Genomic DNA, 24,477 nt, shown 5'->3' on the forward strand with positions numbered 1-24,477 from the left:
CTGAATTATTCCGTTTTTTTTTTACATTTCTTTCTTTATTTCACAAAACCTCTGACCAAACATGTTTATATACGTTTATGCATATATGGAATTGATTTTTAATATTCTCATGTTATGCTCTTCATATTTAACTGTATCACTTATCTGTTTTGTATATGCTGCTTTATTGTTTACCTTGATTTTGTGTATATTACATTATTGTATTTACAAATTAAACAGCTAACATTTCACAAATGTCATTAATAGATTTTTTAACGGCTGTAATACCGCATTAAGGACAGTGAGGGGCAATGTTGTGCAACATCATGAAGCTCAACCTTAACAAGTCACACGTTTCCAAGAGTCAGTTATGACAGGTAGAGTGTTTGCATTAAAACCTACATACATCAGGTTTTTATAAAAAAGACAACCATGTCTTACGGAGGGCTAACCATCTGTGAAAATAGTGTCGGTTTATTTTTTTATTTCAAGCCTTTAGCCATAGAGGCATATGTAATGATTTAAACACGAGAACAGTCTAATCACTAGATCCACAATATTAAAGACTGCTATCCTTAAAGGACCATACCAGATTATGAAACATTTTGTTATGTTTGGAGTTGAATAAAGTTTACAGCTCGAGGTCAGAGCCCCAATCACATGACAAAAATGAACTCTGACGTAAGTGATAGAATATCATTTATGAGGACTTGAGTTTTAAAATGTCTTGTATGTCCATGATTTGTGTCAATTTTTTTATAAATGTTTCTTTTTGAGAGTCTAGAAGATTAAAGACAGAAGACCATCTAATGCTTTATCAGATGTGTCAGTCAGTCTATTATTTGTATTCTATTTGACTTAGTGAATGTATATGTTTCTGTGCTTTCATGGAAAATATTGCGACAAGCCTTTTCACTGATGTGATTCTGTTCTTTAATGAAGGTATTATAAATAAAGAGTGGCTTTTTTTATCGAAGTGCAGCATCACAATGTCTCAGTCTCACCTCTTAAACCAAAACACGTTCTATTTGACTCACATCAGACCTGCGTGGGTTTCCTCACAAACATGTCAGGAGGCCCTCAAACTCATCTGTCTCCAGACATCAGTATGTGGCTATAGTCATCTTCCACCCTGTGCATGCTGGGATACTTTCTTCATCCAACTGGGACCCTGAATAAGGATTAAGTGGGTAAAAGACCATGACCAAATGAGTTCTTGTCACGGGTCTGTGTGATTCCCCTGCCACGAGTTCTGCCTCTTCAGTCTGAATCAATTCAATTCACTTCAGTTCAATTTAACGTTCATTCTGCTCTGATGTGATCCGTATCGATCATGTTGAGTCTCTCTGGCAGATGTGTGTGTTTCACTTCAGAGAGCTGTCTGTGAGCTGATACAGTTTACAGACAGCTTCCGACTGACTCGCTGCAGTATGGTGGCCTGGTGGGACCATTTCTGTCATGAGTGTGCATTAAACATGCATCCATACATATGCATACCGACTGCATGCACATGCATAAATGAATGCATGCTTATTATGTGTGCAGTGCATGTGCGTCCATATTTCTGTGACAGGTTTCCGCTCCATGGTCTCCTGGATGTGTGCATGCATTTAATGCCTTCTGTGAGCATGTAGGCTCTCCCAAGAGTGCTTAAACATAAAGTCGTGAGTGTGTGTGAGTGTGTGTGTTTATGTGAGGTGACAGAGCTTAAATCCATGGTCCAGTGCGCTGTGCTCCCAGCGCGGTGCATGGCTTCCATCCCTATATGAACCATCAGTACAGTCAGATAGGAATAAAAAGCCATACAGCGCACTAGGCATTAGGAAGACTGGATTTTGAGAGCAAGGACACACGCGCACACACACACACACACACACACACACACACACACACACACACACACACACACACACACACACATATATATATATATATGAGAAAAAGCAGGTCATTAAAATAAAACCCCTGGGGGCTGCAAAACTGGAAAATGGAAAAACAGCAGGTGAAATATATTGACATCCAGTTAGGAAGAAAGGGAGCTGGGCCCTGCATACTGAGTATACTGGGAATATTGCATCATACTGGGCCAAGGACTGCCCAGGGGGCATGGTGTGTGAGTCAGAGGGAGAGCACGTGCATGGATGAGTGGTGCTGCCCGATGCTGAGGTGTGGCAACAGGTGTGGCACGGCTTTTCATCCCCACAGTGTTGTCTCCGAAGCAGCTAGATTTCCAACTGCGCAGCTCTTGGCTCATTGGGACCAAACAGAGATACCCTGGTATAAGACTTTTTCTAAGAATTTGAAGAAACTTGAACCTGTTAACCTTCACAAGCTGCCATTTTTTGGATGTTGCGGCCACAAAACAAAATACAATTTTATTGTTGATTTTCCCTCCTGGTATTTCCTTTTGAACCCCTATCTCTTCCAATTATACTCTTCCTTTTAACTAAAAGTACATCCCTTTACAAGACCTCCATTTTTTCCAAGGGCGCAAATAAAACATGTGGTTTGCACAGCAGAACAAGTGTTGTAACCTATGCACATACCTGTTCCCTTAAAGGATTGCTAAACTTAAATAAGAAAGAATGAAAGAAAGACACATGAACACTCATTCACATGCCAAGGCAAAAGCTAAATCAAAAAGTGTAACAGTGTCCACTAAAATCCAAGGATACATGACAAATATTGGATATGGTAAGATAAAAAAAATCTATTATTCACCAAATAGATTTTGGTCCAATTTAGTTTATTTAATACTCTCGAGAAGCTCTTCACACATATTCTAAAGCTAAAGCGACGTCAATTCTTTAAAAAAAATATTTAAACATGGTTTTCTTTTTTGGAAAAATATCATCCTTCGTCAAGATTACGGAACAAGATTTGTTATCTTGTATCAGTGTAAATCTTACTGTTGGATTAATCTTTTTTAAAAAAAATTGCTCTTCAACAGGGGAGGAGGGGTCAACTCTTTCTCCAATGAGCTCAGTAGCACCTGTTGTCCTATTGGATAGAATCCACATGCTGCCAATTTAACACATTTTTATCAAACCAAAACAAAAAAAACCTTTAAGAGAGAATGATGATTTCAAAGAACAACTCAAGAATCACATATTTGCAGTCGACCAGTCCACATTTAGCACCTGAATATTGGAACTAAGAAAGCAGATGTTAAGGTTGGTAAGAGAATCAATGAAAAGGACCAATGTGAGAGTTAAGTGCAATGTATTTCTTTAAATACAAAATAATCCCTCTACCTGAAATAGCCCCCATACCCTGTTCTGCCCTGCATTGTTGGTCCTTAAAAGGTCCATGAAAGACTTGGAAAAGGTATTGGATTTAAACTAGAAAATAACCCCCTATATGTCTAGAGAAAGGTATTTTATTATTGTTTCCTAAAGAATGAAACCATTCATGTCGCCCCTTAAGAGACTTCACAACTTTAAGGAGTGGATATGAAATAAATCCAATTACCAAGCTGTCAATCAAGACGCTAATTAGTGCGACTCCGGCAGACTAAGTGGCATCGAAGCTGGAAATTCAGAATAGAGGCGGCGAGACCGACACAGGAAAAGAAAATAAATAATCACATCAAAACGGACCAATTCGTCGCTGAAAGCATAACAATTACCGCAAATAACCGTCCTCAGACGCTTCCTCACAAAACCTCTACACTGGCTGCTGCTATTTCTGGATCACAGACGAGCAGCTCGTAAAAAAAAAAAAGGATTGAAGAAGAAGCGAGCATCCATGCATCCGAGCCGGGACACCACGAGCCCTCCTCTATGCCCCCCTGCGCCCTGCCGCCGGGCTGCCGGAGCAGACAGGGTCCGGCTTCAAATAGGTGGCCCCAGGCTCGTGCTTGTGCTTGAGGCCTGAGCAACTGTCCAGGATGTTAGTTTGTCCCCTGCTCGCTCGTCTTGTCCAAAGAAGAAGTGATGCTGCCGCTGCCACCGGTGGATATGTGGAGTTTGATCGCCCCTTTACGCATCTGTGCGTATTTCCATTCAGCGGCAGAGGCAAACAGAGAGAGCTAGTGAGAGAGAGTGAGGGGAGAGAGTGAGGGGAGAGAGAGAGAGGTGTGGTGGAAAAGGAGAGGAGGAGGGGAATGGGGGGGGTTGAGGTAACAAAAGCCCCTGAGTGAGGAGGAGCCAATGAAAAAAAAGAGGGATGAAAGAAAAGGGAGAGGGGTAAAAAAGGAAAAATAATCAAGGAGGGGGCATCATCATACCTGAACAGGGGACCCCCCTCCGTGTGTGTGTGTGTGTGTGTGTGTGTGTGTGTGTGTGTGTGTGTGTGTGTGTGTACAGTGTATGTGCGTGTGTGTGTGGAGACAGACACAGGGTGACAGGGGGTGTTAGGGAGGGGAGGCTTATGTCCCCTCAGTGACGCGCTGTGTTAATAAAAGCTGTGCAGAGGGGCTGAATAAGGCTCTTTTCTGTCTCATTCAAATACGCCAGAAAGCACTTTCATTCTGCTGATAAAGTAGAGAGAGAGAGAGTGTGTGTGTACGGTGGCACGGTGGAGCGAGGGAATGTGTGATTGTGTGTGTGTGTGTGTGTGTGTGTGTGTGTGTGTGTGTGTGTGTGTGTGTGTGTGTGTGTCCATGTGTTTGCCCTGTCTCTCGCTCTGTCTCCTTCACTGGCATTTACACTGTGAGCAGCCAGACAAACAGACGGCTTGGTGTACAGACAGACGATAAACACAAGCCCCAATGTCAGACAAATGTAAGGATGGAAAATAAAAAAGGGAAAGCCAAATCAAGTTGTGAGCGTGCAATAAAAGGTTTAAGACAGGACAGAAGCAGGTGAACGAGTCAGGAGACCATGAGCTGAAAATAGATTTACAGTCACTGGCATCCTGTTTTCAAAGATAGATGAGGGCTATCAAAAGGGACGTAGTCTAAAATGTATACAGACAAGAGTAACAGGGAAGAAGAAAAGAGGTGAAAAGGGTATGAAAAACCGAGAAAAAGAGAGGGAATTTGGAACACTTCACAGGGATAAAGTGGAAATACTTGCTCTGAATCGCCCCTTCCTCCTCCTCCTCCTCCTGTTCTCAGGGGCTCGGCTGGAGTTGCATTCCAACGCGTCGCTCTCAATCCCCGTTACTCCCGGCAACACAGTTCCTTGATCTGGTCCCACGTCATGCCAGGCAGAGGAGGAGGGAGGAGGAGGAGGGGGTGAAGGTGGGAGCCTGAGGGGGGTGAAGTTGAAGACAGGATTGATGGTTAAATGGTTAAGAAGTGGGGAGACTGTGAAGGAGAACAAGGAGTAGGTTAAGATGAAGGGAAGGAAACGCAAGGGAAGGCAAAGGAGGTGACAGAGGACATGAGAGGGAAGGAGAATAGAGGAGAATTGATGGGGGGGCGATCGAGAGAAAGGGCATATGAGCTGTTGAGAGAAAGGGAAAGATTGAGGGGTGAGAAAAAGGAGAAGCACATTTGTGTTGGAGGAGGAATAGGGAGAGGAGACAAGGCAATAGAAAATGAAATATCCCATTGGAGCACTAATTAAGTAACACCCTTCCCCAAGAGATTATAATAAAATTGAAAAAGTTAAATTACTGTTAAGGAACATTTGCTCCTGTAAAGGCCATTAAAGTCATGGGGTTGTTCCGAGCTGCCTTGTTTAATAAGGTTAAATAAACCCAAGTTAAATAGAGTGTAAGAGATACATTGATATACAAAAAAATTATTGAGATGTGATTGGACACATGGGTGAGGTCGCCAGAAACACCAGACATGTGGGTTGCTAAAAACACACGTCAACGTTTTAATGATCAGAATAGCCAGAACATTTATTCTTCAGCACGCGATTATAAATCATGTTCATGACAGCTTGGTTTAATGCAGTATTTAATCACATTGATTAATTCAAGGTGTTATTTATTTAATGATCTAAGCATGATTTAAGGATAAGCATAATTCTGTAATCTTTGATCACTTTAGTAATGTTCAACCCCAGCTGTCTGAAAGCCAATACTATTAAAGGTGACCTATCATGCAAAATGCACTTTAGTACGTCTTTTATACATGAATATGTGTCCCCGGTGTTCCAGGGAACTCACCAAGTGTCAGAAAACACAACCCACATTTTCCTCCATACCCAAATCTCTTAAAAAGGGGCTGCAACGGATCTGATACAGACTGATCCAGATTTGAACACTTCTATGACGTCACAGAAGTGGCGCTACGGCTATTGGGCCAACTCCACCAATCAGGAGGAGACAGCCACGGACATAGCCGTTCGAAAGCGCTGGAGACGCTGTAGTACATATGCCAGGCCTGTAGATGGTGCTGTTCTCACAGAATCAGCCCATGAAAAGACAGTGTTAAATTGAGCGAAATGAGGAATGGCTAAAATGCATGATCTGTTTGGTATTTTGAAAAATAAAAAGTATAAATAGGCCTTATATACAGTTGCAAGAAAAAGTATGTGAACCCTTTGGAATTACCTGGATTTCTGCATAAGTTGGTCATAAAATGGAGGAAGCCACTGCTGTCCAGAAAAAACCTTGCTGCACGTTTGAAGTTTGCAAAAGAGCACCTGGATGTTCCACAGCACTACTGGCTAAATATTCTGTGGACAGATGAAACCAAAGTTGAGTTGTTTGGAAGGAACACACAACGCTATGTGTGGAGAAAAAAAGGCACAGCACACCAAAATCAAAACCTCCTCCCAACTGTGAAGTATGGTGGAGGGAGCATCATGGTTTGGGGCTGCTTTGCTGCCTCAGGGCCTGGACAGATTGCCATCATCGACGGAAAAATGAATTCTCAAGTTTATCAAGACATTTTGCTGGAGAACTTAAGGCCATCTGTCCACCAATTGAAGCTCAACAGAAGATGGGTGATGCAACAGGACAACGACCCAAAGCACCGAAGTAAATCAACAACAGAATGGCTTCAACAGAAGAAAATACGCCTTCTGGAGTGGCGCAGTCAGAGTCCTGACCTCAACCCAATTGAGATGCTGTGGCATGACCTCAAGAGAGCGATTCACACCAGACATCCCAAGAATATTGCTGAACTGAAACAGTTTTGTAAAGAGGAATGGTCCAAAATTCCTACTGACCGTTGTGCAGGTCTGATATGCAACTATAGGAAACGTTTGGTTGAGGTTATTGCTGCCAAAGGAGGGTCAACTAGTTATTAAATCCAAGGGTTCACATACTTTTTCCACCCTGCACTGTGAATGTTTACATGGTGTGTTCAATAAAAACATAAAAACATATCATTGTTTGTGTGGTTTTAGCTTAAGCAGACTGTGTTTGTCTATTGTTGTGACTTAGATGAAGATCAGAACACATTTTATGACCAATTTATGCAGAAATTCAGGTAGTTCCAAAGGGTTCACATACTTTTTCTTGTATGTAGGTATGGTCCTACACTATATTATTCAAATATAGCATGATAGGTCCACTTTAAGTTAAATGTCAAACATGTAGTGCGCAAGGCAAATATATATTTTGCAGTGTGCCATCAGAATCAGAAGCAGAATCGGAATTACCGAGAATACTTTATTACCAAGTAGGTTTAAACATACAAGGAATTTGCTTTTGGTATATGTGGTGCATACAAAGACACAGAAAGAAGAATACGTAGCAATGAACATAGTCCTATGGCTTCGCTGACTTTTATCCAAGCACTCTCCTTTTAGTTTTCTGGAGAGTTCTCAACAGTACAGTTTGGTCCGAACACCCAGAAAACTCACCGCAATGTAGAAACGAGCAAGAGTAAACTACATTAAAACCAACCAAAAACCCTGCCAAATGTTGCTAACTCTTAGTAGCTAGCAGCATTAGCTCCAAAAGTCTCTAAATTTAGCAAAAAGGTTATCAACAAAAGCAACTCACCCAAAAAATTATCGTAATGAACATTAACGACGGATATTGGTAGTACTTATAGCGGACAAGCTAGCTGATTGTATACATCTTTGTAAAGAAAAATGAGAGCAGGCAGGAAGGTAGGCCAGCCAATCATCTAACCAACAATCATTACCTTCAACCAGATTGAAATCATCTCACAGCCTTATTACAGCCCTGTAGACAATGTTCAACAGGGGAAACAGTCACATGCTACACTGGTAAAAGTAGTTACCTTGAGAGTGAAATCTACTGTCATCGTTGAGCTGGCCTCGCAGTTCTTGGCTCTTGAGCATGAACAAACAAAAATAGGATGTTTTCTCAAAGTAGACATGAGGTTCCTGACGAAATACATATCCACCTTAATGACTCATTAATGGCAGACTAGATTCAGTATTGATGGTCGTTGTGTGCTTCTGGTGAGGATAGTGTGTTAAAGCATTTATCTACTCCGAGCTGCTGCAATCAGGATTATTGCAAGATGCTATTTATTGATCCATGTGTGGGAAGAGTGGGGGAGAAGAGAAGGGATTATATGAGAGGAGGTTAAAGGTCATCTCATCTGGGTTTTGAAGGCCAACACCAATAGGGTATGTTATAAAGTTATTTCTTTTCAGAGGCACAAACCTTTAAAGCAGAATTCAGACCATCATATAAAACGAAAACTTGAAAACGAGAGATACGTTATAATATATTAAATAGGTTCTTATATAAGTGACTGACATAATACTTACAACATTATAGAGCAAAATATTGTAGACTCTGCAGAAGGGGATCTGTCATGCAAAATGCACTTTTGTACATCTTTTATACATGAATATGTGTCCCCGGTGTTCCAGGGAGCTCACCAAGTGTCAGAAAACAAAACCCTCTCTATTTTTCTCCATACCCAAATCTCTAAAAAAGGGGCTGCAACGGATCTTATAAAAACAGATCCAGATTTGAACACTGTCCTGACGTCAGGACGGTGGCGCTACGGCTATTGGGCCAACTCTCCACCTGTCAGGGGAATGTGGGATTGGGCCCATGGATGTGGTTGGGCCACGGCCGGCCATTGCCGCTCGAAAGCGCTGGAGACGCTGTAGTACATATGCCAGGCCTGTAGTGTCGCTGTAGTCTGCCACAAAAGCAGCGAAGAATACTTCCCGCGCATGGTTGCCCTTCTGTTTATTCTCCGCTGTGTCTCTTTTTCTCCCTCCCCGAGGCAAGCGTTTGCTCCCGCTGCTGTAATTCAATGCAATCCCTCCCTGTCGAGGCAAGCACTGTAATTCTCTCCGGTTAGTCCACCAGCAGATGACAAACACCCACCTCTCCGCCTCTTCCAAGGAACGAGGGGACCGTGCGGCAGAGTTTCAGTTCCGGTCAAGATGTCCGTTAAAGTTTAAATCTTCCGGACAAAATTTGAAAAGTGCCAGTCAAAGGTCTTCTTTGTTATTTATTGAGCTTTAAAACAAATTACCTAATAACCGAATAACGACTCTACATAATAATATAATAAAACACGGAGGACGGAGATCTATTTTTCTCCCCCTCTTCTGACTTGATCAGAGCACGCTCCCCTCTCCTGCACGGTGGCGTGGTCAGCTGCAGCTCACAGAATCAGCCCCCTGCAAAAACAGGGCTGGAGAACAGCAAATAGAGCGAAATGAGGCATGGCTAAAATGCATGATCTGTTTGGTATTTTGAAAACAGAAACGTATAAATATACTGTCACACTCCTAGGTTTATGTCACGGTTTTAGTGTTGTCTGTCTGGTTATGGGTTTTGTACGTCTGTTCCTTCTGTGTTTTGTCTTCCTCCTTGTGTTTTGTCTGGTCCTCCTCCCTGTCGTTAGTTTCCCTAGTGTGTCTGATTGTCTCATTGTGTTCACCTGTTGCCCTTGTGTTCTCCCTCCCCTGCCCAGCTGTGTCTTGTCCTGTGATTACCCTTCTGTGTATTTAGTCTAGTCTTCCCCTGTGTTCCATGTCGGTTCATTGTTTCCCCTCCATGTTTCCACGGTCCCTGTTCCTTGTGCCGCTCGTTTGTTTTTTTGGGATATTTTGGATACTGCCTTTTTGCCACAGCTTTTATGATTTAATAAAGCTCGCTTTTTGTTAAATTCTGCATTTGGGTCCTACCTTTTCCACGCACCCTGACAGAATGAACCGACCACAAATGGACCCAGCAGACGATCAATTTGAGGTACAATTACAGCATTTTACCTTTTATCTGGCTTGCTGCGTTGATTGGTGGAAGGGAGCGTCCAGTGTTCAGCAGAAGGAGGCCGCTCTGGTAGAGGCGCACCGGTTGGCTATGGAGAAGCCAGACTTGGTGAAATTCTTACCTGGCTGGATTTTGAACTTTCTCTCAGTATGTGATTTCCAGCCTGCTGACTACAAACGTCTCGGTGTGTTCCGTCCTGAGTCAACCCCTGCTTCTTCCCCATGTCCTGCTCCTGTCCAGGAGCCGTTCTCGGGAACTCGTCTGGCTTTCGGAGGTCCACAGAGTCTCCAAAAGGCTCCTAAGAGAAGGAGTCGCAAGTTCAGGCTAGCAGCCCGAGCCCCAAGAGCCATGGTTCCGGCTTCAGTACCGGCCCCAGTAGCCATGGTCCCAACTCCAGTTTCGGCTCCAGTACTGGCTCTCCGGCCGACGCCAGCTCCCCGTGTCCAGTCGGCGTAACGGCCGACTCCAGCACCTCGTCTCCTGTCAACGTACCGGCCGGCTCCAGCACCTCGTCTCCTGTTGGCTCTCCAGCCGACGCCAGCTCCCCTTGTACTGTCAGCGGACTGACCTTCTCAAGTCACCTCTCCAGTTGCCTCTCGAGTCCCCTCTCGAGTCCCCTCTCAAGACACTTCTCAAGTCCCCTCTCGAGTTCCCTCTCAAGTCATCTCTCAAGTCTCCTCTCGAGTCCCCTCTCGAGTCCCCTCTCAAGACACTTCTCAAGTCCCCTCTCGAGTTCCCTCTCAAGTCATCTCTCAAGTCTCCTCTCGAGTTCCCTCTAGAGTCATCTCTCAAGTCTCCTCTCGAGTCCCCTTTCAAGACACTTCTCGAGTCCCCTCTCGAGTTCCCTCTCAAGTCACCTCTCGAGTTCCCTCTCGAGTCCCCTCTCAAGTCCGCTCTCGAGTCACCTCTCGAGTCCCCTTTCAAGACACATCTCGAGTTCCCTCTCAAGTCCCCTATCGAGACTCCTCTCGAGTTCCCTCTCAAGCCACCTCTCAGTTTCCCCCTCGAGTCACCTCTCGAGAGCCCTCTCAAGTCCCTACCCTATGTCCCGTGCCGTTGGAGGCCCTGCCGACTACTCTTCTGCCGGGGGTCCTGCCAACCCTATGTCCTGTGCCGTTGGAGGCTCCGCTGGGGATCCTGCCAGCTCCATGTCCAGTCCCGTTTGAGGTCCCGCCGACTACTCTCCTCCCGGGGGTCCTGCCAACCCTATTTCCTGTCCCGTTGGGGGTCCCGCCGACTACTCTCCTGCCGGGGGTCCTGCCAATCCTATGTCCTGTTCCTCTTGGGATCCGCCGTCAACTCTTCTGCCGGGGGTCCTGCCAACCCCTTGTCCTGTTCCGTTGGAGGCCCCGCCATGACCTGTCTCGCCGGGGGTCCTGCCAACTCCTGGTCCTCTTCCGTGGGGGATCCTGCCGAAGCCCGTCCCTCCGGTTCCTGTTCAGCCGACACCGGGTCCTGCCCGGCCTCCGGAGCTGTCCGGTCTTCGCCCTCATGCTCGGCCCCCTGAGTTCGCCCGCTGTGGCCTTCGCCCCACCTTGGACTCTGCCTTGCCCCCGGGCTGTCCGCCCGAGTCCCCCTTTTTGGACTCTGCCTTGCCCCCGGGCCATCCATCCGAGTTCCCCACCTTGGACTCTGCCTTGCCCCCGGGCCGTCCGCCCGAGTTCCCAACCTTGGACTCTGCCTTGCCCCCGGGCCGTCCGCCCGAGACCCGTCCTCCAGACCCCCTCCACCCACCCTGCTGGACTTTGTTTTTTGGGACGTCTGGGATCCGTCCCTTGAGGGGGGGGTTCTGTCACACTCCTAGGTTTATGTCACGGTTTTAGTGTTGTCTGTCTGGTTATGGGTTTTGTACGTCTGTTCATTCTGTGTTTTGTCTTCCTCCTTGTGTTTTGTCTGGTCCTCCTCCCTGTCGTTAGTTTCCCTAGTGTGTCTGATTGTCTCGTTGTGTTCACCTGTTGCCCTTGTGTTTCTCCCTCCCCTGCCCAGCTGTGTCTTGTCCTGTGATTACCCTTCTGTGTATTTAGTCTAGTCTTCCCCTGTGTTCCATGTCGGTTCATTGTTTCCCCTCCATGTTTCCACGGTCCGTGTTCCTTGTGCTGCTCGTTTGTTTTTTTTAGATATATTTTGGATACTGCCTTTTTGCCACAGCTTTTATGATTTAATAAAGCTCGCTTTTTGTTAAATTCCGCATTTGGGTCCTACCTTTTCCACGCACCCTGACATATACCTTATATAGGTATGGCCCTACAATATATAATTTAAATATAGCATGATATGTGTCCTTTAAGGGAGGAAAGGAAGAATGGGTGGAAAAAGGTCAGAGAAGGGGAAAATACAGAGGACAAAAAACCTTGAATAAAGACGAGGAAGCAGGTGTTTGAAGGCAGGATCAGATGTGAGTTTCATCATGTTGACGGCAGCCACTCAGATTCACATGTCAAATTATGTTACTTACTACCCAGATCTTATTTCATACCTCAAACACCCCCATAGGTTTGTACGTCTGTACGATCGCCTCAATTCCAAGGTTACTCCTAAATTAAATATAAAAAATACTTTCTGAATGGGAGAATTTTGAATTTAGCAGATGCCCTGCAGTTTCTGAAATAGCAAACATAAATATGAATGCTTTCAACAAGAAACTGCAACAATGTCAATCATTCTGTTCCCTTTTTTTTATACCAACAACAGTATTATGCTGTTAACAAAGACTGAGTATCTGAGTAACAGGTTCCATCTATTTTGAATCTTAGATGTCACTTTACAGCGGTAATGGACACGTTGGAGTGCACTTTGCAGCGCCTCATCACAACAAATATCTAAGATGCCCTTCAGACATCAAGTGCAAATAGGTGGAACATGGCTGAGGGTAGATAGCAGTCGCTGTAACAGTCCATCCTGATTATTTTTGATAACAGCGGCTGGTGTTTGCTTTTTTTAAATTCCCAGTAATCACTGTTATACTGATTCAGGCTTTTACATGTTAAGGCCTGGGGTCAGGTCTTTCTGGGTAATGCTTTTTGGTGTAAAGCAAGTTAATATAAGCATGTTTTGAATAAATAGTAGACTGTAGCATGAGCTAACATTGAAGATTAGAGAAAAAAAGACCTCAAATAAATCCAAGGAAGGAGAGGACAGATGAAAGAGACTGAAGAAAGCACATGGAAGCAAACCAATACTGCTGCTGTTGACAGGGACAGCAGAACGCTTTTTAGGCACCTAAATCAAAGTTTCACAAAAATCAATATCAGTTGAAGTGTAGGCTATATTTAGAATATTTTCACCGCTTTACCCAGCCCTTTCCAACGGTGAACTAAAGCCGTTATCTATGTTCTCTCCAGAGTCACCAGACTCCACTGACAGAAACTGTCATTAAACACTGCGGTATTCTGATAGAGGTGGTTGTAGACCATGCAGTCTTTTCAAATTATGGCTGTTCTTTTCTAAGGTTGTTCCTTTTAGGTGACTTAAATTAGTTTTTCTGATGCCCCCCTGTCCACAGCAGTACACTTGGCTAATAAATTAATATAGAAAATATTAACATGTTGTGTTCTAGAGAGTTGCAACCAATTAATGTTAACCTTTAATTTAGAGGACTGGTCATCTCCAACCCTGAATATCTGTTTAAAACGTTTTATCAATCCATCAAGTACACATAGAGATATTTAAAGTGATATCCATCAGGTGGAGCAAGAAACAAGGATAGGGGATTGTCAAAGTATTAATGCCTCATCCTCTGGAACTACATTTCAGGGCAATCCATCCCATAGTTATTAATATATTTCAGTACTGACATTAACAATCCCATGGGCCATACCAAATAAAAAAGATTATGTGCCTGTACGTGTATTTCTATTTGCAGTTAACATTTTATTTGTATTGCCACTTTATGCCAAGCAATCTGAGGGAACTGCCAATCTCCCCTGTAGTGGATGATCCCCTAAGCCACAGCTGCCCCCTGTACTGAATAAAGCATGTATTTTCATTTTTCTTACATTCTTGTTTTTGGTTTTGAGATTATATACACTCTGAACTTGATTTATTAGTTGGCATGTATAGAGTGCCACAGTGACGCGTCCTAAAACCCGGAAGTAAGTTAGCATTTTTACCACTTCCGGTTCCTTCGACAAAAAGCAATGCAATTTCTCGATAGGATTTTGGAAAATAGCTCGAAATAAGGTCTGTGGTTGACACAAATTGAAGAGACAGATCACGTTTTGTTCTACGACATTAAATACATCAGCAGCAGTGAGCCCACTGGTGATTTTTGACAAGTTTACGCGTCTGAAAAACGATGGTTGTTAACAAGTGGCTGAATAGGACTACAGAAGTTGTCAAGGCCGTTTAAGTCATTACACCGAACACGTAAACACTCCCGCTAAGTTTGTTTTTCCCCGTGTTCTGCTTGAAAGCAAGTACCTGCCTCCTGCAAACTGTAAAAACAAACGCTTCAACTTGTACACTTTTGAATAATGTAGTTTTGAATATGGATCTTAAGTCGGCGTGACGTTGAAGCAACGACCCTGCTGTAGTTCGTTTATAGCATAACGTTAGCATTTTGCTTCTGGCGACTAGATTTATGATTAGAAAATTATAAAAGTAGGGTAGACATATGGGTATTATCCGGCTGAACAAAACGTGATCCGTCTCTTAAATGTGTCTCAACCACAGACCTTATTTCGAGCTATTTTCCAAAATCCTATGCAGAAATTGCATTGCGTTTTTGTCGAAGGAAACGGAAGGAGTTTACTTCCGGGTTTTAGGACGCGTCACTGTGGCACTCTATAGGCAACTGTTGTAAAGAGGCCATAATGTGCAGAAGGCTGCACTGTGAATGTGATGAATAAAGCTGCAGTGAGGCAAAACTGAGATTTTACAGCTGTAATCAAAGATGTAGTATTCAGTGTGGAAATGATGGGAATTTAAATTTCTTAGCATCTACTAAGAAAAATACTTCCACATCTTAGCACAGTGAGATCAAACACAATGTGGGAAAGATATAGATTTTCCTCCTCAAGTTATCTTACAAAGTGATCCTCAGAGTAAGAGAAGAAGGTCAGTGCACCTCATTAGAAATATATATATATATATATACATTTTCTTCACATTGAATGTTCATTAGTGGAAGACAATAATGATAATGCAAAATGGGAAGGATGTTTCTGTTGCTTAATGCGTTCAATCTTTTGTAAATAGAACAGGGAGAATGGTTTGTATGTTTCCTGCAAACTAACTGTGGTACACTCTTTGATGACACGCACAACATTAGCGGGGTAAGAGAAGGTGAGTTGGAGAAATGAATGAAGATTGAAAAAGGCGAAAAAAAAAAACCACATCAGAAAATGAACAGAGTGAGGCAGAATTGAACACAACAGAAGAGAATAGGCAGGAATAGGAAAATACCAAATATGAATAGACCCTTGATGATATTCCCACTCTATCTGCCTGTCAGAGGGACTTCATTGATATTCAGGGGAGAGCTCTCCTTCTAGCAGCACATATCAAAAGGCAGTGTTATGATCAATAAATATGCCATGGGAATCAAAGCTTTTTTCTTTGATAGCATTGGTCATTTGCCCAGAAACTGTTTGGGAGTGGGATCCAGCTTTGAAGGCAGTCTGGTGTGAGTCACTGGTTACATCTACAAGAGAGCAGAACATCTGATTTTTAACCTTTTGTGGGTCAGCTGAGCCGTTGATCCTCTTGATGCTGTCTCAACGTTAGAGAATGAGAGGCCCGGCCCGGCGCCTCTCCGCTTAGACAGCCTTGAAAAGAACAGTTGTAAAAGAGAAAGTTCTGATTGATTGTAAAAAAACATCTATAAACAGCTTGAACCCCTCGACTTTTTGATGGATACTATCGCAGGTATTATAGATTGTGTGACATTTCTGAGTGAACCTGTGGGCTTAAGACTGATTGAATGTTTGGAGCTGCATGAAAATCTCAGAGGACCGACTGCACAGTGAAACTATTTCCTGTGTCAGTGCTGGGTCACGCTCAGATAAAAACCATATATCGTCAAAAATAACCCAAGAAGTGTTTTTGAGGTAAATAATGCAGAACCTTTTATCAGGTTTGGTGAAACCGGGTAGATGGGCATATTGACTGCTGAGCTGACATTAGCAAATTTTAATTGATCCATCATTCTGTAGTCAAAAATGTAAACCTTGAAGACAGAGATTGAAAAGGCCATCTGTTGCGAGAGACAGCTACCTCAAATGGATACCTAAAATGTAGTCCAAAACCTTGGCTTCGGGATAATTGTTTTGTTTTTGATGTAGCTTTAGTTAATAGGCTAAAAGATACAAAACGAAAGGAATCATCCTCCACTCCATCTTTTCATTTTTCTATAAATCATTTCAGTCTGGCTCACTGAGGCTAGCCAATCAAAGCAGCCCAGATAAACTTCTTCCCAGCATGCAGCTCCTCCAAGAGTGCCCTGAGAGGATACTTGAGGTCGAGCCCAAAATCTCTTCCATGTTAGACGGAGTACTGGCTATCCTGATTAGACGCCCAATTTAAAAGATATACACAGGATCTTTTCAGTTTTTCTGAGTGCCTAATCCTGTCTCTAAGTGTAACCCAAGAAGCTCATGTAGGCAGAATGGAAAGGTTCTTTAAAAGCAAGAAGAAAATAAACTGTATTCCGAACATAACAGTAATATGCAAATTCATTGATGATGCATAACCTTCACCAAGGAGATTAGTTTTTTGTGTTTGTTTGTTGTCAGGATTACGGAAAAACTTCTGGTCATTCGTGAAACTAGTTGTAAGCATGTAGCGTAGGCCAAGGAACAACCGATTACATTTTGGAACAGAACTTATCATGGGGTGGACACGTGCAATATTTTTTACATTTATAGTAACAACCTTTGTGGAGGTTAGTGCTCTCTGAATGAAAAACACTCTTCATAGCTCAGCTTTTGGATTCCATCCTGATTTAATGCTCTCCCTTTACATATCCATTATTTTGTCTTCTTGCAAACCATTTGTCCTCTTTCACCTTTCCTTCACAGATGAGATGTCATCACCAATAAAAAAAGGAAAACATTAAAACTGCATTTACTTTGTTTTTTTTTAAATACACACTGCTGAGTCGTATTAAACGCCTGCCGATGTCCATTTCTGAAGAGGCGATCATTCCCAGCGGCCACCCGGCTGCTCATCACAATTTTATTAGCACTGGAGCCAAATGCTGCTGCAATTACTATCACTGTCATGGCAGACACAAGTGGCACAATCCTGGTGATTAGAGTCAGGCTCTGGCACACACTCATGGAAATGCAGACACACACAATTGGTAGTTGTATCGTGGCTAAGTGGATCTCCATCGCTGTGCTACACTCAGCCACCTGCTGCCGTCTCCTACCTTGGCTTTAGGCGGGAACATAACAGTGCCAGAGACATTAGACATTAGTCATTAATTTAGCCTGATTGTTTCATTGTTTAATTATCTGAAACCAACCTAATGATTATGCCAAACTCAAGTGCAATAAACACCTGGCTGCGATAAACTCGAAGTCATGAGTTTCTTAAGCTAAGGGTGGGGACTGGAAATAGGTCAAGGTCTCTCCTCTGCTGGGTCCAGATGTGACAGGAGCAGGTAACTTTTAATGAGCCAGCTACAAGACAGATACAAACTTTTAAACAAGTTATAGATAGTTGATATACCTGCAAAGCGAGATAATTGAAGTCTATTTTAGTTTGACTTAACGGTCAAATTAGTATCAGAATTTAGGAATAAATGTCCTCACACTCGTAGCAATACAAATGAGTGTGCCTGGAGCAAAACTCCAATTACCACAAGTATGACATACTTGTTTGGCAGGACAGTGACAGTTGGCTGAAATCCCCAAGGATTTATTGGGTAAGTATGTGTTTACACACATACATTCACACATGTATTGTGCAGTCTCAGTCGACCAGTTACTGCAGCAGCCAGTGGCGGTTACAAAACGAATGGACGGAGGGATGTAGTGTGGGTCGATAAGAGGCGGGGTGCATGTGGCAGGGTGGAGGGGGCTACGAGGGGTTATTGGGTGGACGACTGCCCACCCTTTGTGCTCCAAATCCGGGGGAATCTGCAGGCTATTGTGGCTCCCTGCTTGTTCACCAGCCAGAGAGCTGAGAGAGGGGATTTCAGCTCCACAGAGCCGATGACGAGAAGGTTTTTTTTCAAAATCGTCCCCTATGGGTTCCTCTCTTGCTCTTTTATCCTCTCCGTCTCCCTGCTTTGTTCTGAGTGCAGTGCAGAGTCAGCCCCGGCCAGCTATAGTATGTTAATCTGTGTGTTACCGGAGGTAGTGATCCAGTTCTGGGGTCTAATTCAGGGGCAGCACCTGTGTGTACTGAGGAACACATGCTGCAGCTTATAATGAGTTCATGCAAGCAGTTTTGTGATACATTTTGTTTAACAAGCGAGGCAGAAATAGCTTGGATTCATTTAGACAAAGCTATTTTTGTTTAGTCAAAATCCATGCTTATCCTGTTATTACCTGCACAGCACTGTTTGCCTCCAAATCGTCAGCGTGGAGAGGCTTTTCAAACAGCATGTAGACTGTCACACATCAGACAAGTCTCAGCTGAAACCCATACTAATGAGATTCTTTCAGGTGGGTTGGCAGCGTCTCAATGCGGAGTGACGCACCAATGCCAGCGGTAGAGAAAACAGCTCTGCAAATATATTTAATGTAACACAGTCAGATTTCAATTTGCTCCCATCTGAAGTCAGATGGAATTCAGCATCAATCAGTAATATTCGTTTTACCAAAAACATGCCTTTACTGTTCTGAAACTTCTGCAGTGGAGGAAAAAGTATTCATATCTTTTACTTGAGTAAAAGTATTAGCAGCACAGTGTAGAAATTCTCATCTCTCGACTGCATTTAAAGGAGGAAAAGCACAGAAGATTGGCATTAAAATATACTTAGAGTACCAAAAGTGCAGGTACCCATATGCGCTAATGGCAAATTTCTCAATAATTTATATATTACTGCATTGTAATTATTGGTGTGTTAATGTTGCAGATTACTTTGTTAGTCTACTGTACAGTATACTGTGCAGTGTACTGTCAGATAGCTATATCTACTGGTCATAACACACATTTAATTATAAGGGAACAGACATGAAAAGTAGAAAGAATAAAATGTATTTAAAAACTGAGAAGCCCCTTTAGGTAATAGATCTAGCTGTCCACCACAAAGCAAGATTTCAAATATATTTCCTTTAAAGCTTCTCCAGAACTAATCCAAAGACAGGATGCTGGAAAGTTTTGCGAGAAGCAGAAATGCATCTTTGGGAGGCCAGAATTTAGAAAACAAATGGGGCTTCCTGGGGGTGTATCAGTGCAGATGTGATGCCTGTGTGTGTGGGTTTCGTTCCAGTCTCTTGCTGGGCTTTCTTGGCTGTCTGCTCTGTGGTCTGCCGCAGGGTTTTGAGGAAGGGATGTGGAGAGAGATGGAGATGCCTGCTCACTCTCCATCAAAAAGACAGGTGTAATATAAACCAGTGGTTCATGATAAGGGGAGAGATAGGTTGAATCATTTCAGTACCACATAGTTCATGACCAAACACAAGTATTTTATCAGTGACAAAATGATACATAACTCTGAGAACTGGCGCAACATTACAAGTCTTTTGAAGTTTTTTAGAGGGTGATAATTAAGCAATGGCAATATTTTCTTGCTGAAAGCGAGGCTTACGTCATCTTCTGAAGACCGTCTCAAGGCAGGGATTCATGCAGAGGCACTGAAAGTTAAAAAACAGAGAATAAAAACAAACTTTCAAATCAGATAAGTCTTTGATGAAAAGTAAAACTGAAGGGAAAGAGGAGAGAAAGATGAAAGGAGAGACAAAAGAAGGGAGGGGAGGAGAGAGGGAACGAGAAGAAGCAAAAAGGGGAAAATACGAAGTGAGCTCTGTGGAGTAAAAATGCAACTCAATGGAGGGTGGGTATACATTCAATAGGTGTCTTCACAGTAGTTATTGCAGTAGCAGCTATTGAGGGAAAATAAGGAGATTGGGGAAGAAACAATATGATCATATGAAGGATGCACCAGAAAGGGGTGGAAAAGAGTGAAAATAGCCAAAGAGAAAGAGTGAAACACTATAATAATTGTATTAACGCGACATGGATGTGAAAGTCTGAACAGAACTCCAAAACATTGAATCTGAAAATAAACTGAAATGTTAAATTACATTTAAAGGAAAACAGGGTGAACCAGCATTAGAGGCAGAATGAAAAACGCAGCGAAACAGCAAGAAGAACAGGCGGGAGAGGAGGAGATAAGAAGAGGTGATAGATTAAACAGAGAGTTTTAACTTAGAGGACTGAAACAGTGCCGTGAGAAAAAAGAGGGGACTAAAAGACATGAAACAGGAAGACTAGCGTGCATGTATGTGTGTATTTATAAGTGTGTGTGTGAGATCCTGTATGAGCCGTGTGGAGCGCAGGCTGCATGGCTGAGCAATTCCTGTCCAGTTGGCTGGTCGGCTGTGAGTGTGTACGGTAGGGGGTCCCAGCGAGCGCTTTGATCATTACTGAGTGTGACAGAAGAGTTCTGACAGAGAGGTAACCCCCCAACCCAACACACACACACGTCACACACACACACACACACACACACACACACACACACACACACACACACACACACACACACACACACACACACACACACACACACACACACACACACACACACACACACACACACACACACACACACACACACACACACACACACACACACACACACACACACACACACACACACACACACACACCAGTAACAAAATCACCATGATCAGTAATGTTACTCCTTACACGTCGATGTAGCAGAAGGAAGACCTATTCAGTTTACCTGCTTCTTCAATGCCTATTTGATATTTTTGAATGATAGTTTATTAGGAGAACAATAAGTGTTGCTAAAGTCCTTTGAACTAAATTTCACAACATGATGTAAAGGTCAACTGTGTAGGATTTAGGGGAATCTATCAGCATAAATGGAATATAATACGTATAGCTATGTAAATTAGTGTATAATCACCTGTGGCTAAAAATGATTGTGTATTAGTAAGATTAGAATGAGACATTCATATATTTATAAGAAGGGAGTCAACCATGTTTCACCACCAGGTTTCTACATGAGCCCAGAAGGGACATATCACACTCTGGCTCTAGTGAGGGCCTTCCACAGTTTTATGATTTCGAGGGTAACAACATAATTCTCCGATTCTCCATTGGTTGCAATCGTTGAGCTGACCACAAGATGCTACTAAATTCTACACACTACACCTTTGAAATTAATTGTTTCAATGTCCAATTGGTCAAATATTTTAAATGTACTCTGATTTGATGTACTTTACTCTGAATGCACTGTGTGACTGCAAACTGAGCATGCTTAGAGTTGATCACAGTGTGTTGCTGTTTAATGATGAGCTCCACCGGCCATGTTCATTGTAAGGAATTCAAGACTCAAATTCAAAGATATGAACTCAGTGGCGCATTTCCACTGCAGGGCCTCGCACGGCTTAGTACGGTACAGTTAGGCCTTGGTAGGCCAGGCTCACTTTATGCTGCGTTTCCATTACAGTTTAGACCCCATTTACACGGGAACGCAAACGAACCGCAAATGAACCGAATTCGATTCCGTTCACAAGGATACGGCTCAATAAATGTGTCCCTTCACACGAGACCACTCGACCCGCTGGAGACGCTGTAGTACATATACCGGGTCTGTAAGTGGCGGTTCACTTCCACCACAAAATACACCAAAAGCAGTGAAGAAGACCCCCGAGCATGGTTGCCCTTCTGTTTATTCTCCGCGTGAATTTAGCAACATGTAGTTCATGTAGTTCTCTATGTCCACTTGTTGCTGATGGTTATGGTAGAGGAGCTGTAGATTTTGCACTAACATCTGTAGCATGGTCAGTAGACTAGCCACTGACAGTAGCTACTGACCATGCTACAGCACAGAGCAGCAGAGGTGGGGAGAGGCGGGGCTATGGCTTCATCGTTATCAGGAAAATCATCGTATTGGACGTACACATGGAGCCATTTGGCCCCCCAGAGGGTTCCGTCCGCAAATCTATCCACCTTGGGACCCTTTATCATTTTAAGGGTCCGTTTCCGCGGTTCCGTTATGGCCTCGTGTGAACGAACGGGCTATATGAAAGAGAAAAGTAGCAGATACAACCCGTTTAGTTCCTGTGTAAACAGCACATTAGTAGCTTGGGCAGTAACTATAGTAACGCAGTTTAGGCAGAGCCGTGACCTCATCTTCAAATGTACAAACCACAGACTATCTGTGTCATGGCGAATACAGCCGCTGGTTTATTTATGTCTGTATAGGCCGTTGTTGTGAGTGTGGACGGTCGGAGCATATACAACGTTAGCTTAGCCGATCTCCATCCAGAAAACACGCATTTTAAAAGGTTTTTCGCCTGCCGTCTGTCTGCGACGACGGAGTATTAGGGCCACACTTAGAAGAAAAAAAACAGAGAGATTTCGAGAATAAAGTCGTAATAATACGAGAATAAAGTCGTAATATTACGAGAATAAAGTCGTAATGTTACGAGAATAAAGTCATAATTACGAGATTAAAGCTTTATATATACAGTCTATGGATTGAAGTCGTAGTTTCATAAGTAACTTGAGAAAGAGACAACAGCAGCGTCCTGCAATAAAATGAGGAATGTGGAGCATCTTGTGAAGCAGTACTTTAGTTTAGGTTTCTCAAATAACAAACATCAGCATCAGATTATCATAAGTATTAGAACTTTGAATAGGTTGTGCAAGAAACTATGTCTATTATTTAGAAGAAAGAACCAAACGGACTTGGAGGAGATTGTCTCCTTTCTGCAGGAGGAAATGGCTGGTTCTGGCTGACTACAAGGCTATCGTTGATTACATCTACGAGCTGTACAAAGGGGATTTGTTGTTTCACAAGAAACAATGAGACTTGTAATCAAGGCTTTGGATCCAGAAGGAGTCGAACGATAGCCTTGTTGTGGAATCGGAATGAGCTCCCCATTGAAATCCGGACAGCAGAAAGCTTACACATCTTCCGGCGCAGACTGAAAACTGAAACCTGATGTACTTATAGGATTCTGTTTTCTTCAAGTTTGTATCTTGTTGGTCGAATGCACTTATTGTAAGTCGCTTTGGATAAAAGCGTCAGCTAAATGCAATGTAATGTAATGTAGTCGGCCAGAACCAGCCATTTCCTCCTGCAGAAAGGAGACAATCTCCTCCAAGTCCCCTTCTCAAGTCACTTATGAAACTACGACTTTATTCTCATATCTATGACTTTATTCTCGTATTATTACGACTTTATTCTCGAAATCTCTCTGTTTTTTTTCTTCTAAGTGTGGCCCTAATACTCCGTCGTAGTCTGCAGAATTGTCAAATCATTAATTCATTTTTTTTACTAACCGGTATGTTGTTACTTCGGCATCATTTTGAAACGTGTATTACAATTAAATCACGGTAAAATATGTACATTTTGTTGTAGTTGTAGCGCCCTTGCCAGCGATTCTCTCACTAGTTTAGAATATTCAGCCCGGTTGTTGGCCCGGAAAGAACCTGGATTTTGGAGGGCCGGAAAACTGTGAAACAGTACCCGTTAGCCGGAACTACCCCTAGTAGAAACGCAACAAAAAACGGGCCGGGGTTGTCACAGCACGCTTAAACCGTGCTACGCCCTGCTGTGGAAATGCGCCCATTTTTCCACTGCAGCGCTATCCAGGGTTTAGGTATGGCTGCATCACTGCTTTTTGTTGACATCTAAGGCCTTTAGTGGTTTGGTGGCCTATTAGTGGCTAGTGCAGGCTTAGTGGTAATTAAATCCCCTACACATTGGAGCCATTTCCTCAGTATTACCTGTGCGGGGCATTGTTGAACAGCTAATTCAAGAAACCACAGGCATTTACTGTATATGTTGCTATCTCAGCTCCTCTGGAGGGCTTTTCACAACGTCGTAACCTGGCTGCGGGGATTTGTCCCCTATTCAGCCACAAGAGCATTAGAAGAGTCAGCCGCTAGAGAACGGAGATAAAGCCTGGCTCCCGCGTTCAGAGAATTAAGATTGATTCTCAGCATCTCATAGTGATCACTGTTATCACCTCTACAACAGGAGAATGCTGTATAAACACGCAGACTCACAATATGTGAAGCTCTCTCAATCATCACACACAAAACCTCACTTTCAGGCATGAATACAGCACATCAAAACTCTATTTGCAACAAACATCTACAAAAAACACACACAACACAACTGAGGTCAGAACAAAGGCATTATGTTAATAAAAACCTGAATAAATTAAGAATTTCCGGGCAAAAATGTACTTGCACTACCTGAAGCAGAAGAAAAATCATAAGCCTGTTGGACCACACTTATTTAAAACTAAGAAAATTAAAGCTTGACAAACTCGC

General features: G+C 43.1%; 1 protein-coding gene across 1 annotated transcript in view; it reads right to left on the reverse strand.

Moving 5' to 3' along the window:
* Positions 1–24,477, reverse strand: part of arih2 (ariadne homolog 2) — a 71,615-nt gene that overhangs the window by 37,995 nt on the left and 9,143 nt on the right. The window lies entirely within an intron of this gene.

Source organism: Notothenia rossii (genome assembly GCF_949606895.1).
Source record: "Notothenia rossii genome assembly, chromosome: 4".
In the NCBI taxonomy this organism is placed as follows: Eukaryota; Metazoa; Chordata; class Actinopteri; order Perciformes; family Nototheniidae; genus Notothenia; species Notothenia rossii.